Raw genomic sequence first — 19,090 nt, 5'->3', positions numbered from 1 at the left:
GCCTTCCGTCGCTCAACTGGGCATATTTTGGCAACACGCTTGAAGAAAATTAGACTCGACAGATGCAAGCAGCTTCTTCGGTGGCACGCGGCCAACGGCCATGAAAATATTTTTTTCATAGATGAGGAAATTTTCACTGTTGAAGAAGTTTTTAATGAGCAAAACGACAAAATCTATACTGAAACTAAAAAACCTATGATAGAAGTTCTAATGACGCAAAAGATGTTGTTCCAAGGGTTCAGCGTGGCCACCATCCAGCCTCCGAAAGGTTTGGTGAAGAGTGACTTGTAAAGTCGTTAAATCTCTTCATTTCTGCGAAAAAGTGGTTAAGATTGGGGCAAAAGTGTACCAGGAAGATGTCTTCGAAAGCGCGGTGAACCAGTTGAGCGGCACTCTGTTCAATGGAGAGCGTTGGATCGTCCTGCAAGATTCCGCTCCAGCCCGCAAGGTAAAAACCTCACAGCAGGGGCTAAAAAACAATATTTCTGGGTTCATAGCCGCAGAAGATTGGAAGATTGACCGTTTCGAAGTCCAGATCTTAATCTGTTGGACTACGGTTTGAGTTTGTCATTGGAGAACTTGGCCTGTAGAAGACTTTACAAGTTTGGAGAGTCTCAAACATTCTCTGGTTTGAGCAGCGACGTCAATATCCATGGAAACCGTGAGTGCTGCAATAGCTGAATGGCCCAAGCGTTTGAAGGCTTGTGTAAAAGCAAATAAAAATTTACAATTTGTTTTTAATATTTCCATGATTAAATAAAACTAACTTCATTAAAAAAAGTATTATAATTTCATATCTACTTTAACGGACTTAACTTGTAACAGAACTTATGGCAGGACTAGGTATATATGTATATGTGATTATTAAATTAATCAACAGTTTTAAAAATAGTTTTGAATTTGGACGCAATGGTGCGAAAACTTTAAAGTGTTGCGAAACTGTTTCGTTAATAATATTCTAATAAAAACTGCCGCTTATAAGTGGCATGCACGCTTCAGAAGAGATCCGGAGTCCATCGAGATTGACGAACGGGCCGTCGACATTACAAAACGATGAAAACATCAATCAAGTAAAGGAGAAGTTATTGATTAACTTAAGTCGTTTTCAGTCAAAAAAGAAAGCGATGATCTTTTTATGGATTATAAATTTTTGCGTGCGTTGTGAGGCGTTTACGCGAAGCAATTCGCCAAAAAGGAAAGGATTTGTGGGAAAATAACTCTTGGATTTTAGCCGTGAATTTTTGACCAAGAAGGAAACGAATACCATCCAATAGTCATCGAATTCATCTGATATTGCTCTTTGCGATTTTTTGATCGGGTCAAGAAACCACTATGGGGAATACGTTTTACCAGACAAAAAGAAGTATCGGAAAAATCAAAGACGGCTCTGATGGCTATACCGCGAATAAAGTTCCAGAGTTAAATCGAACGCTTTCGTCTGTGCGTTGCCGTTGATGGGGAGTATTTTGAAGGCGATAATATCATATAAATAATCTTGTATTTTTTTTTTTTTAATATATTCTGGGAAATTTTTGATTAATAATGTTTAACAGAAGTTTTTTTTAGAAGTTTTTACGACATTTTTTAGGATTTTTGATACGATTTTGTATGAAAAGAGCGTTTTGGAATAGGAGATCTCAGCTAGGGGCGTTCTTTCACGACCATCTGAGAGTGTTTTTACTTAGTGATCTGTACAGTAGTTTATATACTCCAGCTGTCTGGTTCACAAGTGCCAAATAGGATTGACGTACGAGGCCATTTGCTGCTGAAGCCAAAGTCTTTAATTTAAGCCCACAAAAAGTCGGTAATCGTGTCTTTATAACACTTTCCGTTAATTGAAATGACACGCGCAGCAGCATTTTCGTAAGAAATAAATAAATTATGTCATCGTTTCAAAGTCTTTATCGCATTGCCATTCTCTGTGGGTCTCGCGGTAGTTATCTTATGCAACAAGAAACTGCTGCTATAAAAACCGCATAAGAAAAATCGATATCCAATTAGTGCTATGCTCAGGCCCATATTGAAATGTGATAAGGGGTTAGGGGTAATCAGAGGCACGAAAAATGATGACTTTCAATAATATTTTTTGCTAGTTAATTGCTTAATTTTACAAAAATAAAAACTAATGCTACATCATGCTTCGACTTGATTTTAGCAAAATTTAAAAAAAAAAAGTTAATAATTGTAAAAGTTATCGCTGTTTGTGGAGCCCGTTTCTCCAGAAGTGCCTTGCGGTGATCATCACAAGTCCTTGGAGATCTTAAATCAATCAGACAAGAGAAATTAGTTTTATTAATAGATAATCTTGTGCCTGATCGAAGCTTTTTTTTCAAAATTAACAATATGGCGGTCTGAAGAAATATTTTTCAGGTTTTCCAGGAAAAAACCGACAATTAATTGTTAAAAAAAAAATTTTAATTTTTGAAAAAAAATCCTTCGATCATCAGGGACGACTTTTTTATGTTTTTCAAAAGCAATATAAATTTTATTGAAATTTACCAAGCGGTTTTTAAGTTACAGCGGTTACAGTTACCAGTTCAAAAAACATAGTTTTGGGGAAAATGCATTTAACGTTTTGCTATCGAGCTCCGGAGCGCGAGCGCCCTTTGTTAATTTGTTGAATAACTCGAAAGGTATTTGTTGGATTCACTTCAAATTTTCACACAATATTTTTAAGATATTATACTTTAAGAAAATGGAAAAGAGTGCGTGTAGCGTAGTACACATAACAGTGAAACTTTCAAGGCAGACAAAGAAAGAGGGAGAGACACGAGAGAGAATGAGAGAGAGAGAGAGAGAGAGAGGGAGAGAGAGAGAGAGAGAGAGAGGGAGAGAGGGAGAGAGAGAGAGAGAAAGAATATATATCTAAATAAATTCACAACATTTGCAGATAATACAAATAGACAAAATTTACAAAAAACGGACAAGGGTCGACCGGTGTAGGTAAACGCCGGACACAAACCGTGGTAACAACGCGCACTACTCCGAGCGTTTTTCACCCGCACAAACGCAGCAATTCCAGAACCACAGCAACGGCACAAATTACCACAAGGCAATACCAATAAATCCGACGCCGGAATGGATAGAATTTTATAGTACGCACAAGCAATAGCCGGGAAGGGAAATAAGCGCCAAAAAGTAGGCACCAAAAAAACGCCAAAAAAATAGGTACCAAAAACGCTCAAAACAGTAGGCAACAAGCAAATATAACGCCAAAAAGTAGGCACCAAAAATATATTTCTTATAAGTTTTCACCAACAAACAAGCGCCATAAAGTAGGTAGCGTTATTTCTCACTAGAAATTAGCAATCAGAAGGAAAAACTCAGGAAACATAGCCTAAAGTGTATCTAAGATATATATAAAGTACAGATCTCTCTCTCATTTTCCTCTACGTTATATCTTTTTTCTCTCTCGCGGAACGAAAATGCCCAAAACGTTGCAGGACCTTGAAATTTTACTCTCCATTCTCGCTCGTCCATCGACGCCTAAGAAGATTCCCTTCAAATGAAATTTTTTTAAAATTCTGACTAGCCCTAACCCCATAAAGCGATTAGCGATCATTTGATTTCAGCTGCTCAGAGCTTTTTGTATTTTCTTTAAATCTTCGAGATTTATGTGCAAAATTTTCATTAGTCTAATGCGTGAAATATTTTTTAGAACAATCAAATTGAAGCGATTCAATGTTCATCGAATTTGGTCTACTAGCAGGCCAGTTTTGCGATCTTGCCTTTCTAAAATAAAGACATTTCTAATTAATTTTCAAATAAATGCATTTCTTTCCAATAAATTTACTCAATTTGAGCGATTAATTTCGTTTTATGGCTCACGAAACTTACGATTCCCACTAACATTCGTAACGCAAATGCTGAGCAACAGTCAAGAATTCGCGCGCGAAAGAGTTTTTAGTGTCGAAACAGTATTTGGATCACCCTAAATAAGTTGAAAGGAGTTCAATTTTTTCCGCTAATCATAAAACGTAAATATGTATAGACATGGTCGCCCGTCAAAGGATATTTGTTGTTTTTCTAAAACACAGAAAAGTGTGCGTCCAAATCTTTATTAGTGCAATTAGCAATCATAATTTGTTTATACGCTCATATTCTCTTTACTGCGTAGACATTTCCTTCCCAATTTCTTTTTTTTGTTATAAAATTTTTTGTTAGTGCTATATGTGGTAGCAGCTACCGACTTCTCAATCGCTATCGGTAGCCAATATATGATATAAGAAGACAGAGCTCTTCGCTTCATGGCCAACTCATTTACTATATAAAATCGACTAACAGTAGCGATATGTTGATTAATTGTTAGTTGGAAGCCGCCGTGCTAGAAAGTCGGCAGTTCTACGCAGAGAAGGTAGAGGAGAAGAAGAAGACGCAGAAGACGTAGTAGAGAAGGAGCAACCTTTCAAAATCAAAAAAGTCGAATATCCTTCTTTGTGGTCGCAACCAATGGAAGAGCAGCAGTGATCGTGCAAAGAGAAAAGTAAGAGCAGCAGCATATCTTCTCTCACCAACTAGCAATCAATTCAACTCAGTTCAAGTAACAGCACAGCCTATTTCACGCGCTGTTATTGAGATTTCCCCCACATTGACGATCTCTGTTGCTGTTGATCTTAACACACAACTCAGCATTCAGCACTCAGCATCTATACGCTTAGCGCTGGGCGGCTGTATCCAGTTGCCGCAGATACGTATAGAACGCCGTGCGCTACGGTAATTTAATCAAAGATGAACCGCGGCGCGGAAAATCGGTTTGGAAATTAAAAAAAAGTGAACGAAAAAATTGTGCGCTTTTAAACTGAAAAAAAAAACACAAAATTGTTATCGCAGCAGTTGGTGTTCAAGAAGTGAGTAAAGTGTGCCAAGTGAGGACAGCCATTGCTGGCTAAAGAAGAAATACATCAATTATTATTATTCTACACGCATACATATGTACATTTATACATAAATCATACAAAAAAAGTACATACAAATGTACATGCATAGGAATGTGAAAAATTTACGGAAAATAGCCACTTCTGCTCAGCGTAATTAGTGTGAAAAGGCCTCCTCATTCGCGCAAAGGTGCCAAAGAATCATCTTGTGAAAAGTGCCAAAAATTGTTTATTTTTATTAAAAGATATCTTTGAAGATTTATTGTTGTGTTTCAGTTGTTTTGTTGAAAAATAAATATTTAGACTGGCCTTTTGTGTACAACGCGGAAGAGGAATTTCGCTGAAAAACTCCAATTTTTCGGTGTAAAGAAGTGTTACTGAATTTGCGGTTAATTGGAATCAACGCTTGAAATTTCACTGGATATAGTTTTCCTTTTTTTTTTTGGTAAGTAATTTGAGATGCGTATAAGTTGTTGGCAATTTTACATAGTTAAAATTTGAGTTTATTTAGAATTACTTAGAGCTGCCATAAGTTCTGTTACAAGTTATGTCCGTTATAGATATGAAATTATACTAATTTTTTTAATGAAGCTAGTTTTATTTAATCATGGAAATATTAAAAAAAAAAATTTTAAATTTTCCTTTTAAATGGTCCCCATTTGCTTTTGCACAAGCCTTCAAACGCTTGGCCATTCAGCTATTGCAGCACGCACGGTTTCCATGGATATTCCCGGCAGTGCTCGAACCAAAGATTGTTTGAGACTCTCCAAACTACTGTGAGATTTTCAAAAGCCGAAGTTCTCCAATGGCAAACACAAACCGTAGTCCAATGGATTAAAATCTGGACTGCCAGACGGCCAACCTTCCAATCTTCTGTGACTATGAACCCAGGAATATTGTTTATTAGCCACTGCTGGTTGGTTTGTGCCTTATGGGCTGGAGGGGAGTCTTGCTGGAATATCCAACGCTCTCCATTGAAGGCAGAACTGCTCAACTGCTTCACCACGCCTTCTAAAACATCCTTCTGGTATACTTTTGCCCCGGTCTTTACCCCTTTTTCGCAAAAAAGGAGAGATGTAACGCCTTTACAAGACACTCCCCACCAAACCATTATGGAGGCTGGATGGTGGCCACGCTGCACCCTTGGAACAACATAATATAATATTTTCATGGCCGTTGACCGCGTGCCACCGAGAAGCTGCTTGCATCTGTCGAGTCTAATTTTCTTCAAGCGTGTTGTCAAAAGATGACCGGTTGAGTGCCGGAAGGCTTTCCTTTAGAGGTCATCTCTAATTAAACTTGATATGGATTTGGTCGATACATTAATTTCTCTGTACATGAATTTCTGCTTTCCAATGGGATTTCTGCCAATTTTTTCTCGAAATTCTTTAATGGCTCCACTGGTACAAACCGCGCGAGAACGACCACTTCTTTTTCTGTCTGTCCCTTCAGACGTTTTGGAAATATGATTGATTATGCGGTAAACAAACATTCTGGAAATTTTAAGTTTTTTTCAGCAATTCGTAAATCTCACTTGCACTTTGATCACACTTTTGTAATGCAATCACTCCAATGCGATTCTCCTTAGCTGCCCACTCCATTGATAACAAGCGAAATTTGCCACGAAACTGAGTATAATTTTAAAGTAGACAATGCAAACGAACAAAAGCAAAATAACCGAAATTTTTTCTGCGAATTTTTTCTGGCCGTATGCATTGTGAAATTTGTCACAGAATTTATGGCAAAAATTACATATTTATATTTTTTTAGTCACCTGCCCTGAGAAATCAAAAACAGATTAACGAAACCAACGCAAGACTGAATCTTGTCGAGGCCCTATACTCCCGAGAGGAGTGAACGAGGAACAAAAATTAAAAAAAAACATATATTTTTTTATTTTAGAGTTTATCTGCTTTCCAAAAATTGATTACTACAAAAAAACTTGTTTTTGAAATTCTATAACAAGCCATGGGATTTTTGAGGATTTACTTCGAATTAAATTTTGTTGAAAAATCTGTATGAAACAGTTGATGCTTTCTTAATATATATAATGAAAAAAAAAATCGATTTTGAGCCGAAGAACAAAATTGCCGATAAATCTTGAAAAACAAATTTTTCGGGCGAACAAAAAAATACATGCCTCATTATTTTGACCAGAGAGCAACATATTTGAGTTACATCGAAATCGAAGAACATGACCCGAATAGCCCGGTTGAATTGAAATGGAAAGCATCAGTTTAGATTTTAGAGCATCCTAAAATCCCACATTTTTTATAATTTTACTCCCATAAAGACCGCTCAAACTTCCAAATAAAATAAGAAGTTTTATTCACATGAGCTTTTCTTTTCAAATGTATTCGTCATTTTTTTTTTTAAGTACAAATTGAGCCCAGAATTTCACGAATTATGTGGAATTCATTGCGGCTTTCGTCTGTGGTTTATCGGCATAGACGAGAAGTGGCGTCATTCTGTGGTAATCCCCTTAACGGTGACGAATCTCACTATCATCCTTCTTAGTTGACAAAAAGTTCGTTACAATCACCTTGACAGTGGGCCCAGCTCATTGCGCACCTTCGAGCAAATAAGGTCCGATGATACCACCTTTAGGATAGGTACCAGAAAATAGTAGTGTCTGATTATCGAAGTACCTGAAATAGCTTTCGCGGATCCTCCCCGTTCCAAGCTGCGAAATTAATCAGGAATGACCCTCAAAATTTCCACTAATGCCAAATGCATTTCTTTCTGAAGCGCACGGAACGTTTGCCGAACAGAGCACTGATTTTGGTAATAAATTTTAACAATTCCAATGTGTTAAATGTCAAGACTAAATAAGCTTTCTCGCTAAATTTTACGGCGTTGCCTACTCGAGCCCACCTAAATCTCTATGTTTTATGCCATATAAAGGTTGAAATAGTCATGAAATTGATATACTCATAAATTTTAAATCAAAAAAGCAACCGATGATTAGTCAGAGGTGGCATTAGGATTAACTCATTAATACTGAGAACTCCTTTTTCGAACTTTTCCAGTGCCAATAATTAAAATAAAAAATTAATTAAAAATACAAAAACACAAATTTTAATACTAAAAATATTGAGTGCGTATTTTTGGCTGTCGTGTCATGGGAGACTCAGCAACAGAATTCTGCTCGCTCATTTCACACATGCATGCGTCCAATCAGTCTTTGTTCAGACGGCAACGAAGCTTGCCGAAGGTGGGGTTGATGTTTTTCATATATCACCACCACAGTCTCAGTTTTTTCGTAAACAAACCACTGTGGTGACCATTGTACAGATCCAAAAGGAAAATCACTTTCAACGGGTCTTCAAAAACTGCCCACAGCTGAGAACAGCTGATTCCAAAACGCTCTTTTATGTAAAATTTTTGCATAAAAACTGATTTAATTGCATAGAAAATCAGACTAATAAGTCTAAAACATGTCGTAAAAGTTTAGATACTTCTCACAAACAAAAAAGACAAAAACGCATTATTATAGCTGAGAAATTTATTAAAAATATATAAATGTATTAAAAATATTTGTTATTGTAAATTTGCCAAGAGAAAAGTATTATTTTTAATTTTATTCGATATTCTATTGTTTTTAATGTTACCATAAAAATTCTAATTTGGAATAGCAACCACGCGACTGAGCTGAAGCAAAAAGCTAAAGCACTCACTATTACACACCTGTCAAAAAAAAAAAAAAATAGGAAGAAGAAGAGTGTTGTTATTTGTATTTCTGTTCAATCATGATCTTGGCGACGTCAGCCAATTAGCTGTTTCTTTCAAATTCGCTGAGAGCCGATTAACGGTCTGATATTGGCCACACCTTCCAAAATTGTTTCACCATGTAAACTTGATAATATGTCATCCTTGATGTGGATGTCTTCAGCCACCTTCTTCCGCTAATTTTTTTTAAAGAAATTCAACTCTCTTCGAACGAATCGAACAGCCACGCGTCTCATGCCCAGTTGATGGTGTAAAATGTTGCGATTTGATTTGTGAGACACGCTAAGGTCGCGAGCTTTCTCCCTCAAATTTAAATGACGGTTTTCCAGCACCATTTCCTTGACTTTGTCGATGACTTTGTTTTCATCCGTTGAAGACGTTGATGGGCGACCAGATCGGGGCAAATCTTCCACGACTTCTCGGCCCTCTGCAAAATCCTTATACCACTCGTAGACCCGTGTGATTTTGATAAAGCACACTCGCCAACATTTTCAACGGTTCGGCACACGAAATCCCGTTCAAAACACAAAATTTAAGACACATTCTTTGACCGATATTTTTAGCCCTAGTGAATCGCAGAGCACACATGGGGTTGACTGATATTATTAAATGCCAGAAACAAACTAATTAACAGATCACGCTCAACCTCTGCGACACTATAGAGGACAGTTGTACCAACATTCTAGCAAAAAAAATTGAGGGATATGTTTAACATGCGCTTTTTAAATGAACGATTACCGATATTTTTTGACAGAATGTACTGCTAAGAATTGACTGGTGAACCTTTTAGTTCGAACCCTGCTCTCCAAGGGCCCAAAGAGAATAATCCATTGGACGTTATAAAGTTCGGAACGTTGTTTTTTAGCCATTCTTGGTTCACTCGAGCTTTGTGAGTTGGTGCCGAGTCCTGTTGAAACGCCCATGTTCTGCCACCAAAATGTTTGTCTGCCCACAGCTTCAAAGCAACCTCCAGAATACTTTCCCGATAATATTTCGCATTTATCTTGACGCCAGGCTTGATGAAAACGATCGGAGAGCGTCCATCTTCGGTTACAGTGGCCCAACCGATTACCTGTGGCGGGTGCTGCTTCCTAGTGGCCAATCGATGACTAAAATTCTCGTATGAACGGTCGGTCAAATAAACACCCTGTTGTTTTGGGAGTTTACGAATTGCCCAATTTGAAAAATTTTCTCGAAACATAAAACACAATGTTCGGAAATTTACCGCTTTCGGCCAAGCAAGCAACTCCTTCGCTCTCTCGCTTTACTGTGAGATCAGGCGCCATTTGGATCTTGTAAGGTTTGACTTTGAGATAATTTTTCAGTATGCGGCGGATGCTACGGTCAGATATTTTCAGTTCTTTCGACATTTAATTGGCACTTCGTCGGGGATTTCCCTCAAGTGACTTCTTTACTTTTTGAACCATTTCACGTGACGTTGGCTTTTCTTGTCGAACTGCAAAACTTATTAAACAACCTAGTACATACATACATACACCTTTTGTCGGCTATCTAAATATTGAGGTGATTAATGTTTTTAACTCTAACTAAACGTTAGCTATTCCTTCTTTCATTCAATCATCCAAAATATGCAAGTACAATATTTCCTTTAAAAAGTTAATAGTTTTTTTGCTCTACTCTTACAGGTCAGGTCTATTAAAGCCCATCTAGCGGTGAACAGAAATTTCATTTGTGAATAAGAAAAAAGTTGAACATAAATGCAATAACTTAAAGAGCACTCTAGCTTTTACGATGCTGCACTTTGACACGGCATGCAACACGGTTTTGCAACAGCGTTATTACCTAGTTGCCGCATTTTGTGGCCATTATCATAATTATTTCTATGCTATGCTTGCAACTGTCAGATGTTGGTGCAGCAGCAGAATACCAGAGAAGAACCAGTAGAAGAACAAGCCAGGCAGCAGTGAGCCGACAGTGCCAGTTAGTCAGACTGACATCATCTCTCCAGTGTTTTGTATGGATTCCATTGCCCCTACGCCGCTGCCTTCCAATACCACTGGTGGAGACATTGTATTTCCGCTATTGGCACTCACTTGCATTGTGGGGGATTTTCCTTTTGATTTCTTATTCACGGCTTTTACATATTTATTAGTGGAGGCGCGCATACTGAGATGTTAAGAAATACAAAAAAAAAAAGAAAAGACGAATCGATGTCGACAATTGCGCTGCATGGCATTTACTGTGCCACCTTCACATGGCACTCGTGCATATTTACTTGTAGGAGTAACAGAGTGTGGCTTGTTGCACATTGGGGTAGGCTTCACAAAAAAGTGACTAAAAAAATTGTTTAAAATGAGGAATATTTATTTTTTCCATACAAATGATATTTTGCAAAAGAAAAAAGAGCTGCTGTTCTGTTTGAGTTTCTGCGCCTGCAGTTACGTGTATCGACAAATGAAGTGGGGAAACACTGCCATCTGCAATGTCTTCTTCAACTTTTGCTGTGACTACTTTGAACGTTGAACATTCCTTTGTAGTGCTTCACTTAATTACTTTGTATTGTATTACGTGCAGTGTAGCTTGACTATGAATGAAGGGAGCGACGTTGGATACTATTAAATGCCCTCCCTGCAGCAATGATTTGCGGTTGTAAAGATTGAAATTTCTGACAGATATTTATCTATTTATTTATAAGCATCTTGAAATTATTGCATTCTTTACAGAATTAAAATTATAATATATTAGAATTGGCATTAAAATTTTAAATTGAAGTTGTATTTAGTATAAGAGAAATCAATAGAAGGACAGTTTGAGAGCCGACTAAACTCATTTAATGCTTGATAAATAGCAGCAGTACCAGCATAACTACTTCTGACCGCCATTTACAGAATGCAGAGATGTCAACGTTGATAGATTACTAGGTATAGCCTATACTTATGGTGAGAAATAAAATTGTAAGTGGAACTTCGGCTGCTACATCATGGGAGTATTCGTCAGCTGAAGTCCATGGTGAAAAGATATTTAGAGGTTTACTACCTAGCAGACCGTTATCGGCTCTGAGCGAATTTGATAGATATGCCGACGTCATTTGTTTTGTATTTCACAAAATTTAGCTTTATCTTAGTGAAACACAAAACGATTGGCGTAAAATCCAAAGTTCCCCTCAAATTTCACCTGGTATCTATCATCCTTGGGTTTAGCTAATAACCATGGTGAAAAACAAAATTGTGAGGGGAACTTCTGCTGCCACGTTACGGGAGTATTCGCTAGCTGAATGCTGCACGAATATTTCACACACTCGTCAAATCTGTCGTTGTTCAGACAGCAAAGAAGTGAAATTCTGTTAATATTTTTTTCGTATATCACTAACACATTCTTAGTTTTTTCATAGCTCTTGCAACGCTAGCGCATCCGCTTATTGTGTCACACTCCGGCTAGTGGTCTGATATTGGCCACACCGTTCAAAATCTTTTCATCTTCTTCCTAACCGGCTCTCGGCAATTTTGAGGGAATCAGCTGGCTTGCATGCATCATGGGGGTTGTGTCAGCGGTTTTTTACGAAGAAATTGAGATTGAAAAAATCAACGTCTTATTGAACGAGTGTGGGAATGCGTGTGAAATGAGCAGGCAGAATTATAGTGCCGAGTAGCCAGTGATGTGGCAGTCGAAGCTACGACCACAGTTTTGTTTCTGGCAAGCTATCATTTTCAGATCTGACTATTTCCAGTGATAAAATATCGCAAATCCTTAGGCTCCTGTGCGCTATGGACATTGAGAATGGGTTCACAGGTTTAAACACTTCCACGCAGACTGATAAGAATGGGTTCTCCGTAATTTTTCTCCGAAACTTTTGGCTTGGCTTTTGTTATTCCTGCTAAGTTAATTTTTAATACATTTTTATCTTCTAGAGTTTTTATCAACGATTGGAAATTCACAACTATTGCCCAAATTTTCAAAAGTGGCAAAAAGAAGATAAGTGTGCAATTACAATATGGAAGGACTTGTAAAAGATAAGATGTACTTTGTCTCTAAGAGTTTCATTTCGCCCAATTAGCATGCATTTTGTGACATGGGTAGATCTATTATTTTTCAACTTTTGCTAAAGGTTTTCAAGTCAACTGTGTTTACATGAACATTTCTAAAGCATTTGATAGAGTTTCTCATATCGCATAAATTAGCTTCGCCTGGTTTTCATTCTGTTTTCTTGCAATGGTTGAAATCTTGGTTGAATCCGATGGTCGATGTGTGGTAATGATTGAAGGTGAATGTTCGGAATCTTTCATTGCATCTTCAGGGGTGCCATAAGGCTGTATTGTAGGGCCTCTACTCTTGGTTATATTTATTAATGATATTAGTACCTGTTTTTCGTTTCCAAATTTTCTTCTATATGCTGATGATTTTAAGGGGTTAGGGGTAGACAGAATTTTCAAAAAATTTGAGTTTTTTTTTAAGTATAATATATAAAAAATATTGTGTGAAAATTTGAACTGAATCCGACAAATACTTTTCGAGTTAAACAACAACTAACAAAGGGCGGTCGGACGCTCCGGAGCTCGATAGCAAAACTGGGCTCCACACAAACAGCGATAAGTTTTACAATTATTAATTTTTTTTGAAATTTTGCTTAATGCTATGTTTTTATTTTTGTAAAATAAACCAACTGACTAGCAAAAAAAAAAAAAAAATTATTGAAAATCATAATTTTTTTGCACCTCTGACTACCCCTAATTTCTTAAAATATTTTCTGCGTATAGAAAAAATGTTTATGTTCCTAAGTTGCAATCGGAAATTAATGCCCTTGGTCGCTGGTGCAGTAACACTGGCGTCTCTCTAAATATCAGGAAATGTTTTCATGTTACTTTCGCCATAGCTCAACATTTTTTTCAATTATCTCACGGTATTAATAATACTTTACTTCAATGTTTTCATTAATTCAAACATCTAGGTGTGATTTTTGACGCCCATTTTTTATTCAATAGCCACATTAACTCTGATGTATCCACTTCTTACTTAATCTTAGGTTTTATACGGCGTAATAGCTCGAAGTTCGCGGACCTTTCCAACCTCAAATTACTTTTTACTTCCTTTTTTGGCACTAGAATATGCCACATTTATGAGGAAGCTGCCACCAATTTGTAATTGAGAGAATTGAACGCGCATAGAAGATGTTCCTTAACTAAGCTCTCGTTATCTCGACCCCCATCCATACCTATAATTTCCGTTTGATTTTAATGAACTTTAAGTCTCTAGCGAATATAAGGTCTATACTCTCATTGTCTTTTGTTTTTAGTGTAGTTAAAGGAGCATTCCCTTTCATATCCGATGAGACCAAATACCTGAAAATATAATTAGTAGACAGTACGTTTTTGCAGAAGTAGAGAGTTTCAAGTACAAGTAAAAAAAAAAAATTGGACTGCATCCAAAATGAACTTGTGCAGCAAACACAGCTTTCTACACCAATCTGAAACTACTAAAATCCAGACTATTTTCGCGCAGCTGTCCTTATGTTAGATCACATCATGCGCATGCATCCTTCTGGCCACCAGATGTAAAGGAAGGCCTAGTAAACTCTGCTTCGACGACGACATCGTATCTATCCAGAAACTGAAAATACATAACTGGCGGTTTGCCGCCTTTAATCGTGTAACTTGGATAAGGCTAGTTGATGAACTAAAGCTCTCTCCGAGCTGTACCGCTGCCTGTTGATTATGATAATTTTGCACAAATGGGAACCGCCTTCGGTTCTATACTTCATCACATAGTCAGCTGTTAGTGTGAATTTTCCTAGAGCGGTAGACGCAGTTTCTACTAATCTGTAGTTGGAAACATCATATGAATGCGGGGAATGTTGTTGACGTAACAAAATTTGCATCAGTTTTGAGACGCTTCAGCAGCTCCATTTTAATTCCGATCTAGATTCTCTAAGCGCAAAGACTCCGCTTGCAGCTAAACTATGAAAGAAGACTTTTAGAAGTTAGAGTACCAAGAGCATGGGCAAACTTTCTAGACGTTGCATTGGATATACAGAAGCGTGTAGAGTCTTAGAATAGTTGTTTTTATAGGATCATAAAAATTCTCCATACATGTAAGGAGAATGCTGCTGGAGTGACAGTCTTTGGCTGGATATAAATCCAGATCGTTGTGGTAACGTAGAACCAACTGTCGTCGTACTGTCAGTAGGTATTCATGGAGGAAAGAAGACAGAAGGTGGCGACGTCCACGAACCGCTATGCTGCTATCAGTGAATTTGGCAGAATCAGCGGTTTTGCTGACGCAATAAATGAGTATTTTTATTAATTTAGTTGTAGTATTCTTGCATTATTTTTAATTTTTATTGTTTTTAACGAGCGAATTTTCCCTACAACGCCGTTTATGTACCCTATGATCAGAAAGTACCGGAAATGTTTAAATAAAACAAAACAGAGTTAAATTTCAGGCAAATTTATTTTATCTCCTTCAAAATATGACCCGTTTGAAGCAACACAGATGTGCCCTCGTTTAACCCAGTCCTCCATGCACCCTTGGCAAGCCGACGAAGGGATGGCCTTCAGCACCTTTGTCGCATTCTCTTTGATCTCCTCGATCTCATCGACTGAAATCTTCTTCCACGAAGTGGTAACTTCAACTTAGGAAACAAAAAGAAGTCGCACTTGGTGTTTGGTCATATAATCCACCACAATTTCGGTTTGGTGCGATGGCGCGTTATCATCATGCAAAATCTAAGAATTGGACCTCTCAAACGCTTCAGAACGGATAAATAATATTCGTGATTGACTGTCTGGCCGATGGAAGGTACTTATGGTGCACTACGCCTATCGAAGAAAACAGTCAACTTCACCTTCCCGGTACTTTTTGATCATAGGGTATTATTACGTCACAACCATAAATTCTCGCACAGATGGCGTAATCTTGTAATCTATCATTCTTGGTAGATGCCTACACACTGATCTCATTAGCTGCTTTTTTACATTGCCTCACTAGTCTGGTAAATCACATTTTACAACAACTGGTTCTCATTTCCCCTTTCTTGCTTAAATTGCCACCGACAATTCGTTACTTTGAAGTGGAGCCCTTTACGAAAAACTGCCAACTAGCAAATTAATAAACCTAACGTAATTTTTCACGAATCTCTGCCCATTGTGCATTGATTGACGCGGTGATGCCGACGAGGTGAATGACTTGCAGCAGCGCTTAAATGCTAATACTCTTGTTGCTGCTACAATTGCATTTAAACAGTTGTTTTTGGTATTGTTGCATTGTAGTGTTTCTATGCAACGCATTGTTGTGGTGGCGCAGTTCTTTTCCTTTATCCGATTTCGCTTTTGTTTTAATCTGGCGGATGCTATGCTTTCTCCCACACATTTCAGGGCAAACGTACCATATGCTCACATATGGATTTCACATACACATACATCACATACCTATGTATGAGTGATAAATATATGGTTGCACAAATGCACGCTTTTGTGTGTGCCCGCAATCGGGGCACGACTCTCCAGTGCTCACCAAGAGCACTCCCTGTAGGAAAACACAAGCGTTCGAAGCTGGAACTTGAAATATGAGTAATTTTTGTCCTTTCTGTTTCCCATAGACGTAAGGAACTGGTAATTTTTACTAGGAAGTGTTCAACATATTGGCGATTACACTTTTGCCGCATTTCGTTTTGGATGGTTCAGAACTACAGGTAAAGTCGAAATTCCATACCAAGCGTTTAAGGCATTATGGCATTCAGCGCTTATGCCAGCCTTAAGACTTTTCAGCTGAATGGAGCTCTGAAGCCTAGAGCGTCTGGTGCGCTTGAAATGGAGTTTTATGGAGTTTGACAACTTTAATTAAAATAAATCCGAAATTGATGTTTTAGATTGATTGGCAAAATGAATGAGGCCAACTAAAAAAAGGATTTGTATGCTTATGATTGGCTGCTCTGAAAAGGTACTAGTGTGAAATTTTGCTGTGTTTGTTGTATGGTCACCTATAGCGACCAAATGAGTAGATGCTTGGCTAGCATTTGAAAATTCGTGAGTTTGAATCTCCGTGGGTGAAACACCGACCGAATCGATATGTAAAAGTTTTTTAATAAATACGAAAAAATATAAATTTTATATATTTCTAAATAAATAATAATAATAACAAAAATGAGGAGTTGAGAAATTTTTGTCTTCTGTGCTGATTACTTTTTTCGAAACTGAGGAATTTTTATCATCAGTGCTGATTACTGTTTGATAACAAAAATGAGTAGTTTGGCCCATCAGTGCCGACTACTTTTTGATAACAAAAATGAGTAGTTTGGTCCAACAGTGCTGATTATTGTTTGATAACAAAAATGAGTAGTTTGGCCCATCAGTGCTGATTACTTTTTGATAACAAAAATGGGAAGTATGATTATTAGTGCTGAGAAGTTTGTGATGACGACAATGAGGAGTTTAGTTGTCAGCAAGTATTACATTGTAAGAATAAAAATGATTAGTTGCCTTGCCTTTAAAGCATAGTAGATATATGTATTTCTCAGTTAGAAGAAATTGCTATTGGTAAAAGAGAGATAGAATATCACACCGACAAGGGGAAACTATCAGAACTTCCCCATGGCTAGAACGAAAATGTGTAGTTTAATGAGGATAGTGATGATGCTAATATGAGCGCTTATATGTATGATCGCGGCCGCCGTAGCCGAATGGGTTGGTGCGTGATTACCATTCGGAATTCACAGAGAAAACGTTGGTTCGAATCTCGGTGAAACCAAAATTACTAAAAACATTTTTCTAATAGTGGTCGCCACTAGGCAAGCAATGGCAAACCTCCGAGTGTATTTCTGCCATGAAAAAGCTCCTCATAAAAATATCTGCCGTTCGGAGTCGGCTTGAAACTGTAGGTCCCTCCATTTGTGGAACAACATCAAGACGCACACCACAAATAGGAGGAAGAGCCCGGCCAAACACCCAAAAAGGGTGTACACGCAAATTATATATATCTATATTATATATATAATATATATATATATATGTATGATGGTCAGCTGTCTTGTAGGGAAATTGGTATTTTTTGACAGAATATCAATTACATAATTTTCTTAAAAAATATTTATTAATTTCTATTTTATCTTCCTTCAAAGTAGTCCGCCTCAGATATAATACACTTGTGCCAGCGTTTTTTCCAATCCTCGAAGCAGTTCTGATATGCACTCTTTGGCATGTTCTTGAGCTCTCTCAGCGATTCGGTTTTTATCTCCTCAATCGTCGCAAGGCGCCGTTCTTTCTTTGTTCTCTTCAATCTTGGGAAAAGAAAAAATACGTAGGGGGGCAAATCTAGTGAATACAGTGGCTGAGGCATGATTACGTAGTTGTTTTTGGCCAAATAATCTCTCACAAGCAAAGATGAGTGAGCAGGTGCATTATCATGATGCAAGAGCCATGCATTTTTATCCACAATACCGGTCGCTTTTTTCGTATTGCTTCACGCAAACTGCGCATAACTTCAAGATAATACTCTGTTTACCGCTCGACCTTGTAGTGGGAAGTGGAAGTGATGCACTACGCCATGGTAATCAAAGAAAACAGTGAGCAAAACCTTGACATTTCATCGAACTTGGCGTGCTTTTTTTGGTCTTGGCTTTCCTGGACTCTTCCATTGGGACCATTAGGATTTGGTTTCGATGTATCCATATATTCATGATTCGTCATCAGATATGACCCTTTTAAGGGTCTGGATCTGGACCATCGTTGACGTGATTCAACATTTCCCGAGCGTGGCTAATGCAACGTGGTTTTTGGTCAAAATTCAGCAATTTTGGAATGAACTTCGCTGCCCACGCTTCATGCCAACTTCTCTAATTGTAATTCGACGATTCTCCATTACCAGTTTTCTTCACTTTCTCAACATTTTCATTGGTTGTTGATGTGCTGGGACGTGCAAAGCGTGCGAGCGTCGTCATTCACATCTTCCCGGCCTTCTGTGAAAAGCTTGTACCACTTGTAAGCATTGTTTTGACTTCGTCCCCGCCGCAATTCTGTGCAATTTGATGCTATTAAACGTGTTCTAATTTTGACAGCGGGTACCCGTCAACCTGTTACTCGCTGTCCGCTGAAATTTGTTCAAGCGGTAAACCAAGCGCTTGATTTTATGTCTTCTGGCGTCAAAAGTATTGTACACACATTTTATTATTTTTGCATTTTGTCCGTCAGCCTCATATTACCTAGCAACTGGTTACAATGTGGTCACTTACGGACTGTTTCGTATTTTAGTGATCAAATTATTGTGGACACGGCTTTAAATTTTTCTAAAAATTGGTTTGTTTGCAGGCTTGAGGATAATAAGAAATGATCTGAAAAAAGGCTGTAAAAATAGCTTGAAAAAAATTGAATAATTTTGATATTTATTCTACGTATATTGAAAATTTTGCTATGAAATTTTGCTATTATTAAATGTGATTTTTTTGGAAAAGAAATTAAATTTTTTGTTTATAAGTTTTTGGAAACAAAATGTCTTTTGTTTGTTTTTTTTTTTTTAAGTAGCCCACATCCAATATTCTT

General features: G+C 37.6%; 1 protein-coding gene across 1 annotated transcript in view; it reads left to right on the top strand.

Moving 5' to 3' along the window:
• Positions 1-4,502: 4,502 nt before the first annotated feature.
• The window catches only part of LOC129244968 (endoplasmic reticulum metallopeptidase 1), a 68,377-nt gene continuing 53,789 nt past the window's right edge, over positions 4,503-19,090 (top strand). Inside the window, exon 1 of the mRNA XM_054882899.1 lies at positions 4,503-4,847. The gene's annotated coding sequence lies outside the window, so the exon portion shown is untranslated. The remainder of the gene's footprint in view (positions 4,848-19,090) is intronic.

This window comes from Anastrepha obliqua, chromosome 4 (assembly GCF_027943255.1).
Source record: "Anastrepha obliqua isolate idAnaObli1 chromosome 4, idAnaObli1_1.0, whole genome shotgun sequence".
In the NCBI taxonomy this organism is placed as follows: Eukaryota; Metazoa; Arthropoda; class Insecta; order Diptera; family Tephritidae; genus Anastrepha; species Anastrepha obliqua.
Note: the sequence above shows the minus strand (reverse complement) of the source record. Positions and strands in the feature narration are given on the sequence as shown.